This window comes from Bos taurus, chromosome 15, assembly GCF_002263795.3.
Source record: "Bos taurus isolate L1 Dominette 01449 registration number 42190680 breed Hereford chromosome 15, ARS-UCD2.0, whole genome shotgun sequence".
NCBI lineage: Eukaryota > Metazoa > Chordata > Mammalia > Artiodactyla > Bovidae > Bos > Bos taurus.
This window is the reverse complement of record NC_037342.1, coordinates 46930811-46948220: the sequence shown is the minus strand read 5'-3', so window position 1 is coordinate 46948220 and position 17410 is coordinate 46930811. Positions and strand designations below refer to the sequence as shown.

Below are 17410 nucleotides of genomic sequence, written 5' to 3'. Positions count from 1 at the left end.
CAAGGAAAAAGACAGGATGATGCATTTCCACTAGGAAGAGCCCAGACAATACATAACTGGAGGAAGTTGGACTCTTGAAGAACTAAAGAAGGAAACATGTTATTACAAATACATAACCCTCACTCAACACTACATATATTGCAAGAGTGTGTAAAGACTTCACAGCATACAAGAAACATTACAGTGAGTACCAATGGTAGAAACTAGAAGACAATGGGCAAGAGAGTTAGAAATGAAGACCGAAAATAAACAAAGCAAGAATTAGAACAATAATTATTGTGTGCAACAAACTTTTTTTGTACCAGAGACTAAAAATGAGGAAAGAAAGAATTATTATTAACCTGAGAAGTTAAAAATTCATAATACTATAAGAGCCATAGAGGGTCAGCCATCTCAAAAACAGGCTAGAAAAATACAAAGAATAAAGATTTTAAATGTTATTGGCAATTTTGGAGTCAGATGGAACATGAATATTTTACAGAGTTTCTCTCATAATCTTAAGACTTAAAGTATCTCCAGAATTTGCCAGTTTCTGTGATGCCAAAGTTTTTTCTGATAGAGGGAGTCTTATTGCTTCCACAAACAGGCTATGTGTCAGTGTCATGGTGGTGGGAGGTGGTCCATGTTTTCATTTGAACTCCTGAGTCACTTGATCCAGATCTATTAAAGTCTAATTATTTCTTAATTACCTGATGCACTTATTTTGTCAAGACAAGTAAATAACAAACTTTTAGGGGAAAAGGTATCCAGAAAAGTACTTGCTGATTGATCAACTGATACACCCCAGCCCTTCTAGATTTTCATCCAAATATCTAAACACCATAGGTCTCAGAAGAGATTTCCCAACTTCTAAACACTCAGAATAACTTCATTTGCTCTCTCTTCTTTGTCCCCACCAGGTAAGTAGCATGGTCTTATGGGGCTCCCATCACACAGAGGAGGGTCACCTTGGCCCCCAAGGTCCAACTAATGAGAACTACACTCAGGTGGGATCAATACTGTTGAGACTTAGAATTTTACACAGGTGCTCCCAGATATGCTTGGTCTTGACTCCATAGGCAAGGGGGTTCAGTGCAGGGGGAAATAGCAAGTAGAGATTGGCAAGATGACTTTGGCAGCAGAGGCTGTGGGTTGGCCAAAGTGCTGCATGATTACAGAAAGAAAGCCTGGTCTGTAGAAAAAGAGAATGACACAGATGTGAGCTGTACGTGTGCTGCCTGCTTTAGCACGTGCCTCAGATGAGGGCAAATGAATCATGGTCCTTACAATCTGCCCATAAGAGTAGGCAATAAAGGCCACATCCCCAGCACCAAGAAAGATCTCCACAGCAAAGGCATAGAGGTTATCCACGGTGGTGGCCCAACAGGCCAGTTTCACCACTGCCATATGCTCACAGTAGGTGTAGGCAATTGTGTGGGAGCCACAGTAGGGCAGCCCATGGGCTGGGCTTGGAAAGGAGGTGGTCAAACCCACACCTCAAAGCACCACCAGGCCTCCAATCTTGGCAACAACTGCTGGGGTAAGAATGGTTGCATAACATAGTGGGTTACAGATGGCCACAAAGCAGTCCAGGGCCATGGCCACCAGCACTCCTGATTCCATGGCAGAGATGCATGGAAGAAGAACATCTGGAAAAGACAGGAGTAGGAGCTGATGGCTGTAGCACCAAACCAGAAAATGGCCAGCATCTTGGGCAGAGTGGAAAGAGAGAGAACCAGGTCAACAAAGGAGAGCATGGCAAGAAATAAAAACATGGGCTGGAGAAGACTGCATTCTGTCCAGATGAGAAAAAGCAGGACACCATTCCCAGTCACTGTCAGGAAGAACATGAAGCAAAAGGGAAGTGAGATCCAAATGTGGACAGCAGTCAGTCCTGGGATGTCAGCCAAGAAGAAAGTATGTGAGAAGAGATGAGAATTATTGGGAAAAGTCATGGTGGTCACCTCACTTAGAAGTGTGAAGTGCCCCTGCAAAGAAAGGCAAACAGGTTAAATTCAATGAGAAGGTTAGGAGCTCAGAACATGTGGTCTGACTAACTCCACCATCACCATCAGTCTTTCCCCATTATTCTAAGAAAATAGTCAAAAGTAATTTTCAATTTAGTCGATATTTCTGGAAGATCTTTAAACACGAAAGAGGCAACTCAGCTTGGTCTAGTGGGAAATGCATTGAACAAAAAAAAGCAGAAACCAGTTTCCAGAATTACACTTCCTACTATATCTGTGACCTGGAGCAGTTCACGTAATTTAAGTAAATCACAGATTCAAGTAGATGCCCAGGAACTGTTGTAAGTGAAACTCCTTCCCATCATGCTCTTATTCCCAAATTCTGAATGCTAGTGATTGATCTAATCAGCATAGACCTCACATAAGTCTTATTACAACCAACCTTCATCTGAAACTGCCCCAAATCCTAACATCTGGAAAATTCCTTAATTTGGAGACATTCCACTTCTCCAAACTCCACGGACTTCCAGGTTACAGAATAAATGGTCCCTGATGACTCCAACACTAATTAGATTCCTCCTTGGGTTATTCCCCAATCATTTCACAAATGTACATCTTGCTTCTTTCCCCAAAATCTCAATAGATATCTGATTTCACCACCTTCTGTATCTCCCTCTCCTTCAAGGTGGTATTGTACATAGGTAGACACAAAGTTCTGGAGAAGGTGATGGTACCCCACTCTAGTACTCTTGCCTGGAAAATCCCATGGATGGAGGAGCCTGGTAGGCTGCAGTCCATGGGGTCGCAAAGAGTCAGATACGACTGAGCGACTTCACTTTCACTTTTCACTTTCATGCATTGGAGAAGGAAATGGCAACCCACTCCAGTGTTCTTGCCTGGAGAATCCCAGGGGCGGGGGAGCCTGTTGGGCTGCCGTCTATTGGGGTCGCACAGATTCGAACACAACTGAAGCGACTTAGCAGCAGCAGCAGACACAAAGTTTAGAGTTGTGGTGACCTGGAATGACCAGAAATTTTTTAAATAATAATCATATGAAAGTCAAAAACTCTATATCACACCTATATTGCTGAGAATAGAAAATAAAATGATCAGATATACCTTCCAGTTCAGTTTTTCATGTAATCACATAAAGTGTACAGAATTATACATATCCCCAACATGTACTATGCTCAAACCATCATTTTGTAGGTTAGAAAACTAAGGTCTAGAGATAAGTAAAAGACCCACAGTCCCAGAGTTATTAGTGGCAGAATCAGACAAGATCTCACATCCACTGAGCCACGAGCTAGGAGGTTATCATCTTGTCTAAGAGAGAATAGTGACTACTACCGGAGCAGAGGAAGAATGCCCAGGACACTGTGGCCACGAGTGGGCAGCACAGGAACCAAATAGCATGGCGGATGAAGAACGACTTAGGGATTGGGTGTCTCTCCAGCATACCCCAACACCGCCAGTACCACAGTCCTCTCATGCCAAAGAAAAGCACAAGAACATGCAGAGACCTGGGCCCAGGGTCCGAGAGGGTTTTGGAGCATAGAGTGATTCACATTCCAGGCAGAGACATTACAGCTGGGTTCCTCTCATACTTTCAATGGCAGCAAGAAGGAGTCTCTAACCATGAGGGAGAGGAGCAGAAGTTACCCCAGGAGCACAGTTCAGAAAAGAAGGAACATATATGCATTAACATACAATATTTGTTTTTCTCTTTCTGACTTACTCAACTCTGTGTAACAGACTCAAGGTCTATCCACATCTCTACAGTTGACCCAATTTCATTCCTTTTTGTGCCTGAGTAATATTACATTGTATACATATAACTGATTCCTCCTTCATACAGCAGAAACTAACACTACATTGTAAAGCAATTATACTACAATTTAAAAAAAAAGAAATTAAAAAAAGAAGGAAACAGTGCAGCTTTAAAATGACCAAGAACATTTTGCTTTTCTCTCCAAGAGAAATTACATGACTATTGCCCATACCTTAAACCATAGCTGCTAAGGAGACTAAGTGATAACAGCAAAAGGTATAAGGGCTTGGAAGATAAGGAGATTTGAGTGGACCTGTAGTTCTGGTGTCTTGGAATAAACACTGGACCAGAAGTCAAGATCCTGGTTCGAGGTACTATTTCTTCCATATGTTTGCTGTGTGACTTTAAGCAGAGCATCTAACCATTTTCAAGCCTTAGTGTCCTCACATGTGAAATGAACATACTAAAACCTACCTCACAGGATCATTATGAGAATCCAATGAGATACAATATGTGAAAATTCCTTATCAAATGCTAGAAACAGTCATTTTATTGTCACTGAATTACAAGAAGTAAATGAGGCATTAAGAGTTACCTGATTAAGAGCAACAGAAACTTTAGCAATTCAGAGGCAATGCATTTGATTTGACAAAAGATGATAAGTTCCAAAAAAAAAAAAAAAAGATAGTTTCATCCCATGTGTGGATGTTGTTTAGTAGTAACCCAGAGCCACCCAGTCAAAAATACTATATCCTCCCAGATAATGCTCCTTTTCTCCCTCCCAACACACATTGTTTCCCTCAGCATCCCCAGAATATGGTGCTGTGAGGGAAGGGGTGTTGGAAGGTGTCAAGAAATGTGGCTTTGATCACCTGAGCACCTGTTTCAGATTATCCAAAAAGCTGCCCAACCTTAAGCCTCAGCCAACTTTGTGGAATGAAACAGTGTCTTCAGGACTGTGTAGGAAATACTTAAATCTAATGGCCCAACTATCCCCTGAGGACCCAGCAAATGTCCCTCATTATAAACCTTATGCCTCAAGGGAAAGTCTAATTCAGTAAGCTCAACTCCTTTATTTCCATCAGGGAAGTAGTAAAATGAGATTAAGAATCCTGGAGCTAGAGGATTCCTGGAGGCAGATGCAGGGGCCTCCATAAATGTTTCCCTAAGGCTCACCCTGCAGGCTTCAAGGAGGAGCCAACTTATAAATAACTTACTGTTGTGCCAGAACCAGCAGGATGTTTGCCTGCTTTGGAGGAAGTAATTCTCACACACCCAATACCCCACCCCCACCCCCGCCCTCGCCTTGTATATGACACAATGTGAAAGTGTTAGTCACTCAGTCGTGCCCGACTCTTTGTGACCCCATGGACTATAACCTGCCAGCCTCCTCTGTCCATAAGATTTTCCAAGAAAGAATACTGGAGTGGTAGCCATTCCCTTCTCCAAGGGATCGTCCTAACCCAGAGATCAAACCTGGGTCTCTCACATTGCTGGCAGATTCTTTACCACATAAGCTACCAGAGAAGCCCATATACAACACAAAAAGATCTAGATAGATCTCTGATGATGTACACATCATCAATATTGGTGATATTTCCCCTTTTCCCTACTGTTATCAATACAATGCATTTTTACCCCCAGACAGCCTATCAGATTATCCAGATCTGGGAAGGTTGGGGGAAAAATTAAGTTGTAGATGTAGCCTATACGAATCTCTCTTCCTTGGGCCTACCCTTAAACATTACTCACCAAAGAGGTGCACTGACCTACGAGGAATGAGAAGTTAAGCTACCAGTCAGGTCCCAAAAACAGGGTATTTAATGGGTACCCTTTCAGCCACTGCCTATAGGGATCCAAAGTGAAACTCCCACCACCCAGACACCAATTAGTACTCTGCTCCCTCTTCAAGCAAAGGTCTAACAGAGTCTCTTCTAGTTACTGAGTCTTCAAGGAACAGCCCCAATGGGGAATATTTTGAACATCATACTCCAGGGTGCCATGTCAAGAGAGGGCTAAGGGCCTGCAGCCAGAAGCAAGGAGAGACATCCTGTGATGGGAAATGGGACACCTAATTTGATCACCAAGCAACCTGATTTAGGGAAGGTAAGAGGAGGGCAGGGAGATGGGGAGGGACAACACCAGGACCAGCTACAATATTACCTATATGACCCCATGACATAGGTGGGACTGTGAGAGGAAGAATGGATTAATAGGTGACAGTGTTTATAAGATGAGAGAATCTGGCCATGGAATAAGGCTGGAGAAAATGCCAAATGTCTCCTGTGCTAGATTTCAAAATGGTAGACACAAGGGCAGGCCAAGTCCTGTAGGTATTGCCATCCATATCTTATCTCACCTTAGTGAGATTACCTTCAGCTCTGTCTCTTCTTAACCAATTTCTCTACACTTGATTCAACTCAGTCACTAAAATCACTCCTTAAAGTGGTGCCAGATTAATCGATGAGAGAATATTCAAGCGAATAGAGGATCTAGACATTGCATTGGATTGAGAAGGATTGGAAAAATTGAGTGTGTACATAAAAGGACATGTGTGGTGGTATGCATGAGTCTTCATGTATTCTTCAAATCTAGTAAGAAAAAAAGTATTTGTTTTTTGAAGAAAAAAAAGTATTTTTTTAATGAAGCCAAAGGAAAAATAAGAACAAATACATGAAAATTTGTAGTTCGGGACTTGGCCAGATTTGTATGTCTTCAGAAAGATAATCCTTAATTAGAAAGATAGAGGTTAAAACAAGTTATATTAAAAGAGAATAGCGCAATTTGATTGGAAATGATCATTGCCCAGAACCAGTTCCTCCATTTAGGAAAGCCGTGTTCTAAGGGTACTAACCCAGTTCCAGAGGGAAGAAGACACAGTAGGTGTCATTTTAGATAGAGCCAAGATTATGAACACTAACGTGAAGCACTCAACTTTCTAACACTGAAGCAAAGCTTGGTAACAATGAGCTTAGGACAGATCATTCTATCTTAGAGGATGCTAGGATATCTCTGAAACTTCAGGATATTGGTATTATAAGGTAGAAAATATCAGGTCAGAACCTCATTGGAAGAGGTATGAGTAGGCAGGAGCAATACAAAGGTTAATCTGAGTGGAACTGAAGGAGAGGATGAGGAACTGAAACAAGAACTTAAGACTCAGAAAATAGAGAAGTTGGGGGTTCCCTGGCAGTCCAGTGGTTAAGACTTCACGATTTCACTGCTAAGGGTACAGTTTCAACCCCTGGTCAGGGAACTAAAAGCCTCCAAGCCATGTGCCCTTTGGCCCCCCAAAAAGAAAATTATTAAAACTAAAACATTAGATTAACGTAAACATGGACCATCTAACTGAAATCCTCAAATCCTCATCTAAATTCAGAAACTGGGTAAAACATCAAGAGGTCAGGACAAGACCAAAGCTCCAAGAACATTCAAGAGGATTTGGATCAATAATCTAGATCAATAAAAGTATTTCTTGAGTTCCTCTTAAGGGCTGCAAAAGAAAGAAATACGGATTTTTAGAGTCAGGTGAAAGATACACATCAAGCTAAAGCAAAGCATCACCAAAGGCAAGCAGAGGTACAAGCAAAGATTTCTGTGGCCACACCTTGGAGAGATGGAAACACTTGGAGAGACAGAATCTAATCATGCCTGTGTGAATCAAGGAAGGGTATACTAATGAGACAATATTAAGAGGAAAGTTGAAAAGTGAGAATAGAATATTTCAGGATCTGACATTAGCATTAAAGATACCAAAACTACTAAAGTCTGGAATTCTTGCTAAATAGCCAAAAACTGAAAATTGAAGGATTAGTGGAGAGGAATGAGATTTAAGAGGGAGGTTGGACCCAGGCTGCAACAGGTCTTAAGTGCTCTTCCGAATAACACTGTGTTAAATATGAGGTCAAGGAAGACAACAAACAAGGGAGTTGTTTAAGCAGAGCAGTGATGATAATAAATTAGTGACTTAGTAGATTTCCTACATATATTCTAGGCATGAGAAGAAAGACATGATATCTGAATGAGTAAGAATTAGTGAAATCCGAGAAGAAATCTGTGGCAATGAAGTTAAAAGGAGGAAACTGGATCAAGTCTTTACTGATAAATATTGTCAATTAAGAAATAGACAATAATCCTATGCAAATTTTTAGAAAATAGGGGAGTAGGGAACATGTTCCTACTCATTTTATGAGGTCAGTATTAACTGATAACAAATTCAAGACTTACAAAACAAGAAAATCCAGGCCAAAAACCCTCATGAACAGATATATAAAAATCCTTTACAAATGATTGGTAAATCAAACTCAACAATATATAAAAATTATGATGAGTAGTTGGGGCTTGATGATGCTGTGAAAGTGCTGCACTCAATATGCTAGCAAATTTGGAAAACTCAGAAGTGGCCACTGGACTGGAAAAGGTCAGTTTTCATTCCAATCCCAAAGAAAAGTAATGCCAAAGAATGTTCAAACTACTGCACAAATGCACTCATCTCACATGCTAGTAAAGTAATGCTCAAAATTCTCCAAGCCAGACTTCAACAGTATGTGAACCGTGAACCAGATGTTCAAGCCAGATTTAGAAAAGGCAGAGGAATCAGAGATCAAGTACCAGTGGAGATCCCTTAAAAAACTGGAAATAGAACTGCCTTATGACCCAGCAATCCCACTGCTGGGCATACATACCAAGGAAACCAGAATTGAAAGAGACATGTGTACCCCAATGTTAATTGCAGCACTGTTTATAATAGCCAGGACACGGAAGCAACCTAGATATCCATCAGCAGATGAATGGATAAGAAAGCTGTGGTACACATACACAATGGAGTATTACTCAGCCATTAAAAAGAATACATTTGAGTCAGTTCTAATGAGGTGGATGAAACTGGAGCCTATTATACAGAGTGAAGTAAGCCAGAAAGAAAAACACCAATACAGTATACTGACCCATATATATGGAATTTAGAAAGATGGTAATGATAACCCAGTATGAGAGACAGCAAAAGAGACACAGATGTATAGAACAGTCTGCTGGACTCTGTGGGAGAGGGAGAGGGTGGGATGATTTGGGAGAATGGCATTGAAACATGTCTAATATCATATATGAAATGAATCGCCAGTCCAGGTTTGATACATGATACAGGATGCTTGGGGCTGGTGCACTGAGATGACCCAGAGGGATGGTATGGGTAGGGAGGTGGGAGGGGGGTTCAGGATGGGCAACACGTGTATACCCGTGGTGGATTCATGTTGATGTATGGCAAAACCAATACAGTATTGTAAAGTAATTAGCCTCCAATTAAAATAAATAAATTTATTTTAAAAAAAAAAAAAAGAAAAAGCAAGAGAGTTCCAGAAAAACATCTACTTCTGCTTTATTGACTATGCCAAAGCCTTTGTTTGTGTGGATCACAACAAACTGTGGAAAATTCTGAAAGAGATGGGAATACCAGACCATCTGACCTGCCTCTTGAGAAATATGTATGCAGGTCAAGAAGCAACAGTTAGAACTGGACATGGAACAACAGACTGGTTCCAAATAGGGCAAGGAGTACCTCAAGGCTGTATATTATCACCATGCGTATTTAACTTATATGCAGAGTACATCAAGAGAAACACTGGGCTGGATGAAACATTGCTGGTAGAAATATCAATAACTGCAGATTTGCAGATGACACCAACCTTATGGCAGAAAGCGAAGAACTTAAGAGCCTCTTGATGAAAGTGAAAGAGGAGAGTGAAAAAGTTGGCTTAAAGCTCAACATTAAGAATACTAAGATCATGGCATCTTGTCCCATCACTTCATAGCAAATAGGTGGGAAAACAGTGGAAACAGTGAGAGATTTTATTTCGGGGGCTCCAAAATCACTGCAGATGGTGACTGCAGCCATGAAATTAAAAGACACTTACTCCTTGGAAGAAAAGTTATGACCAACCTAGACAGCACATTAAAAAGCAGAGACATTACTTTGCTGACAAAGGTCCATCTAGTCAAAGCTGTGGTTTTTCCAGTAGTCATGTATGGATGTGAGAGTTGGACTATAAAGAAAGCTCAGCACCGAAGAATTGATGCTTTTGAACTGTGGTGTTGGAGAAGACTCTTGAGAGTCTTTGGACTGCAAGGAGATCCAACCAGTCCATCCTAAAGGAAATCAGTCCTGAATATTCATTGGAAGGACTGACGTTGAAGCTGAAACTCCAGTACTTTGGCCACCTGATGCGAAGAACTGACTCATGGGAAAAGACTCTGAATCTGGGAAAGATTGAAGGCAGGAGGAGAAGGGGACGACAGAGGATGAGATGGTTGGATGGCATCACTGACTCAATGGAGATGAGTTTGAGTAAACTCTGGGTGTTGGTGATGGGACAGGGAAGCCTGGCATGCTGCAGTCCATGGGGTTGCAAAGAGTCGGACACGACTGAGCAATTCAACTGAACTGAACTTAGACGAGGCTTACCCAGGAATGAAAGATAATTTAACATTCAAAAAAGTTGATTTACCTCATCAAATTAACAAAATAAATGATGAAAAACACATACAAAACAAAATAAAATCTTAGCATTTCTGGGAAAAAAAGTAAAATGATTATCACTTGAATACAACATGACTGTAAGTAGAAAAACCTATGATCTGTACTATTAAGTGAATTTAGCAGGCTCATTTGTTAAAGTCAAAACAAAATTGATTTTCTGCACTTGTATACAGCATTAATAGCTATGAAAAACTGGAAAATTAGATTCATAAAATAATTATGTATGATGACATCAAAATACATAATACACTCAGGAATTAATTTGATAGACTATATCTGAGTCTTTGCACTGAAAATTAGAAAACATAGCTGGGAGAAATTATAGATTTAAGTTAATGAAGAGAAATGCTACGTTCATGCATTGGAGAACTCAATATGACTAAGATGTCTAGTCTCTCAAGTTGCATCTATAAATGTGATGCAATTTCAATGAAAATCCCAGAAGATTTTTTGTTTGTAAAAATTGGACAACTTATTCTCAAACTTATCTGAAATGCAAAGACCCAACAGAACAAAAATAATTTTGGAAACAATTCAAAAGTTATCAAAGTCTGAGGACTTATTTCAAGATGTTTTAAATCTACAATATCAAGACAGTGTAATATTAACATAAGGGATAGTTAATAGCTCAATGGAACAAAAAGGAGAGTTCAGAATACACACACACATATAAATAAATAATCAGTTTTGTTTTTTTTTTTTTCACTAACGTGCAAGGTACTGTGGTGGGAAAGGTATAAACTTTTCAATAAAGGGTATTGAAACAACTGGATATTCATATACAAAATATAAACTTCCTCCATGGAGACAAAGTAGAAATTGAAGACACAGACCACCCCAGATAAATCGCAAGTATAATAAGCAGGGGAATTTACTTAGGAGGCTTGTCTTGGGCACCCACAAGATGAGTAAATCTTCACACCACCAGCTAGAATCTTAGGAATTTATAGAGAGATCTTAAGTGGATTCACTCAGATGGTCTCAACAACATATGACTCTCTCTTCAGCTGCATCCTTGAAAATGGGTCTGGCTATGGGAATGGTGGGTGGTACACCCATTGCAAGGACAGGGAGGGAATGAGGATCCTGATTGCCCAGGTCCAGCTCAGGAATCAATCAGCAGTCACATCCTCTGAACGAGGTAATCCAAAAATTTTAAGACAATGTAAAAGCTAAAATTATGAATTTTCTAGGAAAAAAAATAGGATAAAATCTTTGCAACTTTATGTTAACCAAAAATTTCTTCAATAGGACACAAAATGTATTTTATTTTAAACTATAGTTTATTAGTTTTATTTTATAAGTTTATAGTTTTATTTTAAGCTATAAAATAAAAATGGATTCCCTGGTGGCACAGACAGTAAAGAAACCTCCCACAGTGTGGGAGACCTGGGTTCAATTCCTGGTTTTGGAAGATCCCCTGGAGCAGGGCATGGCAAACCACTCAAGTATTCTTGCCTGGAGAACCCCATGGACAGAGGAGCCTAGTGGGGCATTCCATGGGGTTGCAAACAGTCAGACATGACTTAGTGACTAATCACAGCACAGCATAGTTCATTAGCTTTATTTTATAATTTTATTTCAAACTACAAAATAAAAATTGATATATTAGAATTTACCAAAATTTTAAAATCTGCTCATCAGAAGACACCATTTAGAAATAAAAGGCAGAAGGAAGCAGGTGGCTGACCCGTCAGCCCCTCAAGGGGCGGCACCATGCTGCTCCCTGTGAGCCCAGGCTGCCACCAGGTGGGTGGCCGGCCTGAGGGCACGGCGCCATGAAGCTGTACAGCCTAAGTGTCTGTACAAAGGCGAGTCCAAGGCAGTGCTCAAAGCCACATACGATGTGTCCTCTTTCAGCTTCTTCCAGAGGTCCAGCGTTTAGGAATTCACCGCCTTCACAAGCCAACTGATTGGATGGCTGGTGGTGGTGGTGGTGGTTTAGTCACTAAGTCGTGTCTGAGTCTTGCAACCCCATGGGCTGTAGCCTGTCAGGCTCTTCTGTCCATGGGATTCTCCAGGCAAGAACACTGGAGTAGGTTGTTATTTCTTTCTCCAGGGGATCCTGATTGTGGAGTGCTCTGCAAAAGATAGCCAAACTTCTGTGGAACAAGAATATCTGTGCTATGTCTTCGTGAGAAATGACAGTCTTGCAGAAGTGGTCATTGCTGACCGTGAACATCCATCCTGGGAGTCTTTTACCTTGCTAGAGAAGGTACTAGACGAATTCTCCAAGCAGGTCCACAGGATAGACTGGCCAGTTGGATCCCCCTATACCATCCAGTACACAGGCCTGGACAGTCACCTCAGTAGACACCAGAACCCCCAAGAAGCTGACTCCATGACTAAAGTGCAGGCTGAACTGAATGAGACCAGTGCAGATGTGCAGAAACATCATTCTACACAACACCATGCAGTCTTTATTAGCGCGAGGCGGGAAGTTCGATGACCTGGTGTCCAAATCTGAAGTGCTGGGAATACAGTTGAAAGTCTTCTATAAAATGGCCAGGATATAAAACTCATCCTGTGCAACCATGTGACGGCCACCAGCAGAGCCCCTGTGCTGGCACATCACCGTCATTCACATCAGAACCTCACCCCTATCCCCGACCCCAGGAAGCAGAGCCACTTCACAACGACCCGAATGGGACAGACTCAACTTCCGCTTTGGAGCTCCTGGAAGGAACCGAATGGTGGAAGGCCCCTGGGGGTGGGGAACGTTCAAATTCACATGCCTAGTTATTTTTGAAAAGATAACTTGAGGCCAATAAAAGTGTGTTTTGGGGCCAAATGGAACCATAAAGTTCAGTGACTCTGCAAAATAAATAAAAATAAAAGGTAAGTTGCAGACTTGGTGAATATATTTGCACTGCATGGGTCTGAGAAAGGATTTGAATCCAGATTATGTAAAGAAATTATACAGAGAAATAATAAGACAACTCACAAACAGTAAAAAATATTTGAACACTTTTCAAAGGAAGATTTATGGAGAGCCAACAAGTTCAGAAGCATATTAAAAGATGTTCAGTACCATTAGTCATAGAAGAAATGCAAATTAAAACCATAATAACTTACAATGATAGACATATTAGGATGGCTAAAATTAACACTGACCATATCAAGTGCTGGAGAAGGAAATGGCAACCCACTCTAGTACTCCTGCCTGGAAAATTCCATGGATGGAGGCGCCTGGTAGGCTACAGTCCATGGGGTCACAAAGAGTTGGACACAACTGAGCAACTTCACTTTCTTTCTTTCTCTAGTTCCTTTTGGAGAAGGAAATGGCAATCCACTCCAGTGTTCTTGCCTGGAGAATTCCATGGACAGAGGGGCCTGGTGGGCACAGTCTATGGGGTTGCAAGAGTCGGACACAACTAAGCAACTAACACACACACATACCAAGTGCTGATGAGGATACAAAGCAACTGGAACACTCAAATTGCTGGTAACAATGTAGAATGGTAGAACCACTTTGGAAAACAATTTGGTAGATGCATTTTAATAAAATTAAACATATGATTACCATATAACTCAGCAACTCCATGCCTGAATTTTTTTTTAATTTTTATTGGGGTATAATTGAACTTGGACAAACTCCAGGAGATGGTGAGGGACAGGGAATCCTGGAGTGGGGTCCATGTGTTTCATGGGGTCACAAAGAGTTGGACATAACTTGGTGACTGAACAACATAAGTGATTTCCAACTTGTCTTAATTTCAGGTGTACAGCAGAGTGAATCTGTTATATATACATATATATCCACTTATTTTTAGATTCTAATGTTCCATATAGGACATTACAAAGTATTGAATAAAGTTCCCTGTGCTATACCCTAGGTCCTTATTAGTCATTCATTTTATATACAGTAGTTTACTTGTGTCAATCCCAATCTTTCAATTTATCCCTCCCAACCCCTCCCAGGTAACCATAAGTTTATTTTTTACATTTGTAACTCTATTTCTGTTTTGTAGATAAGTTCATTTGTAGCCTTTTTTAGAGTCCACACATAAGTGATTCATATGACATTTGTCTTTCTCTGACTTACCTCACTCAGCATGACAATTTCTAAGTCCATCCATGTCACTGCAAATGGCATTATTTTGTTCTCTTTATGGCTAAGTAATATCCCATTGTATATACACACCACATCTTCTTTATCCATTCATCTGTCAATGAACATTTACATTGCTTCCATGTCTTGGCTTTTTTAAATAGTACTGCAATGAACACTGGAGTAGTCCATGCCTAAATATTTACTAAAGAGAAATGAAAAATTTTAGGTAAAAAATAATCCAGTTTTATTAATCATTTCCTTTACATTTAGTCCTTTTTTATGAGATATTTAAGAAATTTTCATTTACCCCAAGGTTATGAATATATTCTTCTGTGCTATCATTTAGAGCTTTTACTGTTTTTAACCTTTCACAATTACTCTCAAAATGACTTTTATGTGGCTAGGGATCAAGGTTTACTTTTGCCTGTGGGCAGCCTATAGATCTTCTACCTTTTAGAAAAAAGACTGCTCTTTCCCACACTGCTTTGTGTTCATATACATGTAGGCTTATCTTTCAACTCTCTCTTCTTTTTAATAATCTTTTTTTCTTTTTCCTGTACTACACTGTGTTAATTATTATAGCCTTATAATATATACTGCTTATATAGCTTAAGTTCATCAATCTGATTTTTCCTCTTTAGGTATTTTTATTAACAAATATGTGGAAAAGTATCAATTTGTGAGATTAGGTTGAGTGCCATAGCAAAATATCCATGATATCCATGGGAATTCTTGTCTCTGGCTTTCCAGTGTCATATATATGCACCGGTGTCAACAACCTCTCATATCCTTGTGTCATGTGGAGAAAGATGTTATTCTATCCCCTCTAGAGCTCTGAGTCAGTTGACTGAGGCCCTCTCACACCTGCATCACAATCTGCTTCTCTGTTTACCCAATCTTTCCTTCTCCCTGCTTTTCCATGGGTTCTGATCCCTAATAAACTTCTTGTACCCTCGATTGTTTCATTGTCTACTTCCCACGAATCAAATCTGAGTCCCTTTGCAGTCCACCTGAAACTATCACAAGTTAATTGGCTACACACCACTACAAAATAAAAAGTTTTTAAATTTTGATACATTTTGGTTTAGTAGGAAGATCAGATCAGATCAGTTGCTTAGTCCTGTCCAACTCTTTTAGACTCCATGAATCGCAGCATGCCAGGCCTCCCTGTCCATCACCAACTCCCTGAAGATAGGAGAATATAAATCTCAAGTAGATTTAAAAGAATATGAGAGATAAGGAACTGGGAGAAACACACTGAGAGAAATGCTTTAGGAATTTGTGGAAGAAAGGAAAGAGAGGGAGCAGATTTAGGACAAGGGTGCTGGGTGGGAGAAAGTTGAGATCAGGAGGTGTATTAGTTAAAGTCCTAAAAGGAAACAGATGATACATGCAAAAGGAAAGACTGAAGAGAGTATAATGAAGAGAACTGTCAAAATACATGGGAAGAGTTAAAAACAATAATAATAATAAAGCAGGGGTGGCAAAATACACCAGGGCTGGTAACATCAAAGGCATTACCCTCCCTAGTCTGGACAGCAATGAAGAGCTCATGACTGGCAGAGTCATCAAGGGAATCACCTCATGGGAGCAGTGGCCTTAGGAGAGGCCCCAGGCACTACAGAACAGTGAGTGGACTTGGAAGGGGCGACTCAGAGGGATAAATCCTTCAACTTGTCCTTCTTGCTGCCTCTGATCAACTGCCAGTGCTTCCTATTAGCGAAACCTAACAACATCCAGAGGCAATACCCTCTCTGGGGGCAGAGCAAGGTGTAAAGTGGGTCTGGGGGTGGGGGAGTCAGGTAGAATGTATTTAGAAGAGGAAGTATAAATATGCTCTTATATGGGACAGATAACCCATGAGAAAAGACATAGTAAAACATAAAACAGAGAGAATACATCTGCTGGAAAATAGTCCCTATGGAGGGTAAAGAAAATTGTGTCTTGTGGGAGGGGCAGGCCTTGATGGAGTCACACAGATGGAAAAACACCTCTCTCTAAACCTTCATCAGCAGAGATGAGTACTGATAGTGCTTCCCAAGGGACTGAGACCTGAGTACTTCTCTTCCCTGAGATGAATTTGATATGCTCCTAAGACTGTTGAAGGCCTTTCCAGGTTGCAGTGAGAAAACATCAAGTTTCAATGCACACAGGAAAAAAGATTAGAGAGAGCTTCTTGGAGGACCAAGGGAGTAACATAAAGGGTCCAGGGCACCTCCAAGTTCCAATCTATACAACAACCCAGACGCCAGGGGAGAGGAAAGGATGTACTCTTTACAGCAAAAGCAAGAGTGTGGCCAAGAGAATAGAAGCCGTAAAGAAGGCTGAACAACGAAGAATTGCTTCTTTCGAACTGAGGTGCTGGAGAAGACTCTTGAGAGTTCCTTAAACAGCAAGGAGATCAAACCAGTCAATCCTAAAGGAAATCAACCCTGAATATTCATCAGAAGAACTGATGCTGAAGCTGAAGTTCCAATACTTTGGCCACGTGATTCGAAGAGCTGACTCACTGGGATGGTTGGATGGCATCACTGACTCAGTGGACGTGGGTTTGAGCAATCTCCGAGAGATAGTGAAGGACAGGGAAGCCTGGGGTGCTGCAGTCCATGGGGTCACAAAGGGTCAAACATGACGAGCAACTGAACAACAGCAACAGAAGGCAGTTCCATATGCAGAGAATCTCTCCAAGACCTCCTAGCAGGGAGTGACCGGGAGACCGAGGTGCGAGGAGGAGGCTGATTTCCTGCCCTGTGTGCCAGCTCTCTGTCCTGGTTGCCCAGCCTCTTTCTTCCTCCTCTGTCGGTGTTCTCACTTTGTTTCCTTAGTGTGATCATTGCAATTCTGGCCCTCTTTTCTCTCAAGATCTGTATAAAGACAAAGGCCTGAGGTCTGGAAAACAAGTGAGAAAAGTGTACATATTAGAAAGAACAGAAACCCCTACTGGAGGAAAGAGTCCCAGAACCGCTGCCTCTTGGAGCCTGACACAGGGGAGGCATGCAGTAAATGCTGAAAGGATGCTGAAAGCAGGAGAGCATTCTGTTTAAATTACAGATGCAAGAGCCTGAACAGAGATAGTGATTTAATTCATTCATTTCTGATTTTAAAAA

The 17410-nt window shown here is 40.9% G+C and overlaps 2 pseudogenes; one reads left to right on the top strand and one right to left on the bottom strand.

The window, feature by feature from the left end:
• On the bottom strand, positions 992 to 1934 carry OR52X1P (olfactory receptor family 52 subfamily X member 1, pseudogene; annotated as a pseudogene).
• LOC787210 (synaptobrevin homolog YKT6-like) lies at positions 11875 to 13055 on the top strand (annotated as a pseudogene).
• The last annotated feature ends 4355 nt before the right edge of the window (positions 13056 to 17410 follow it).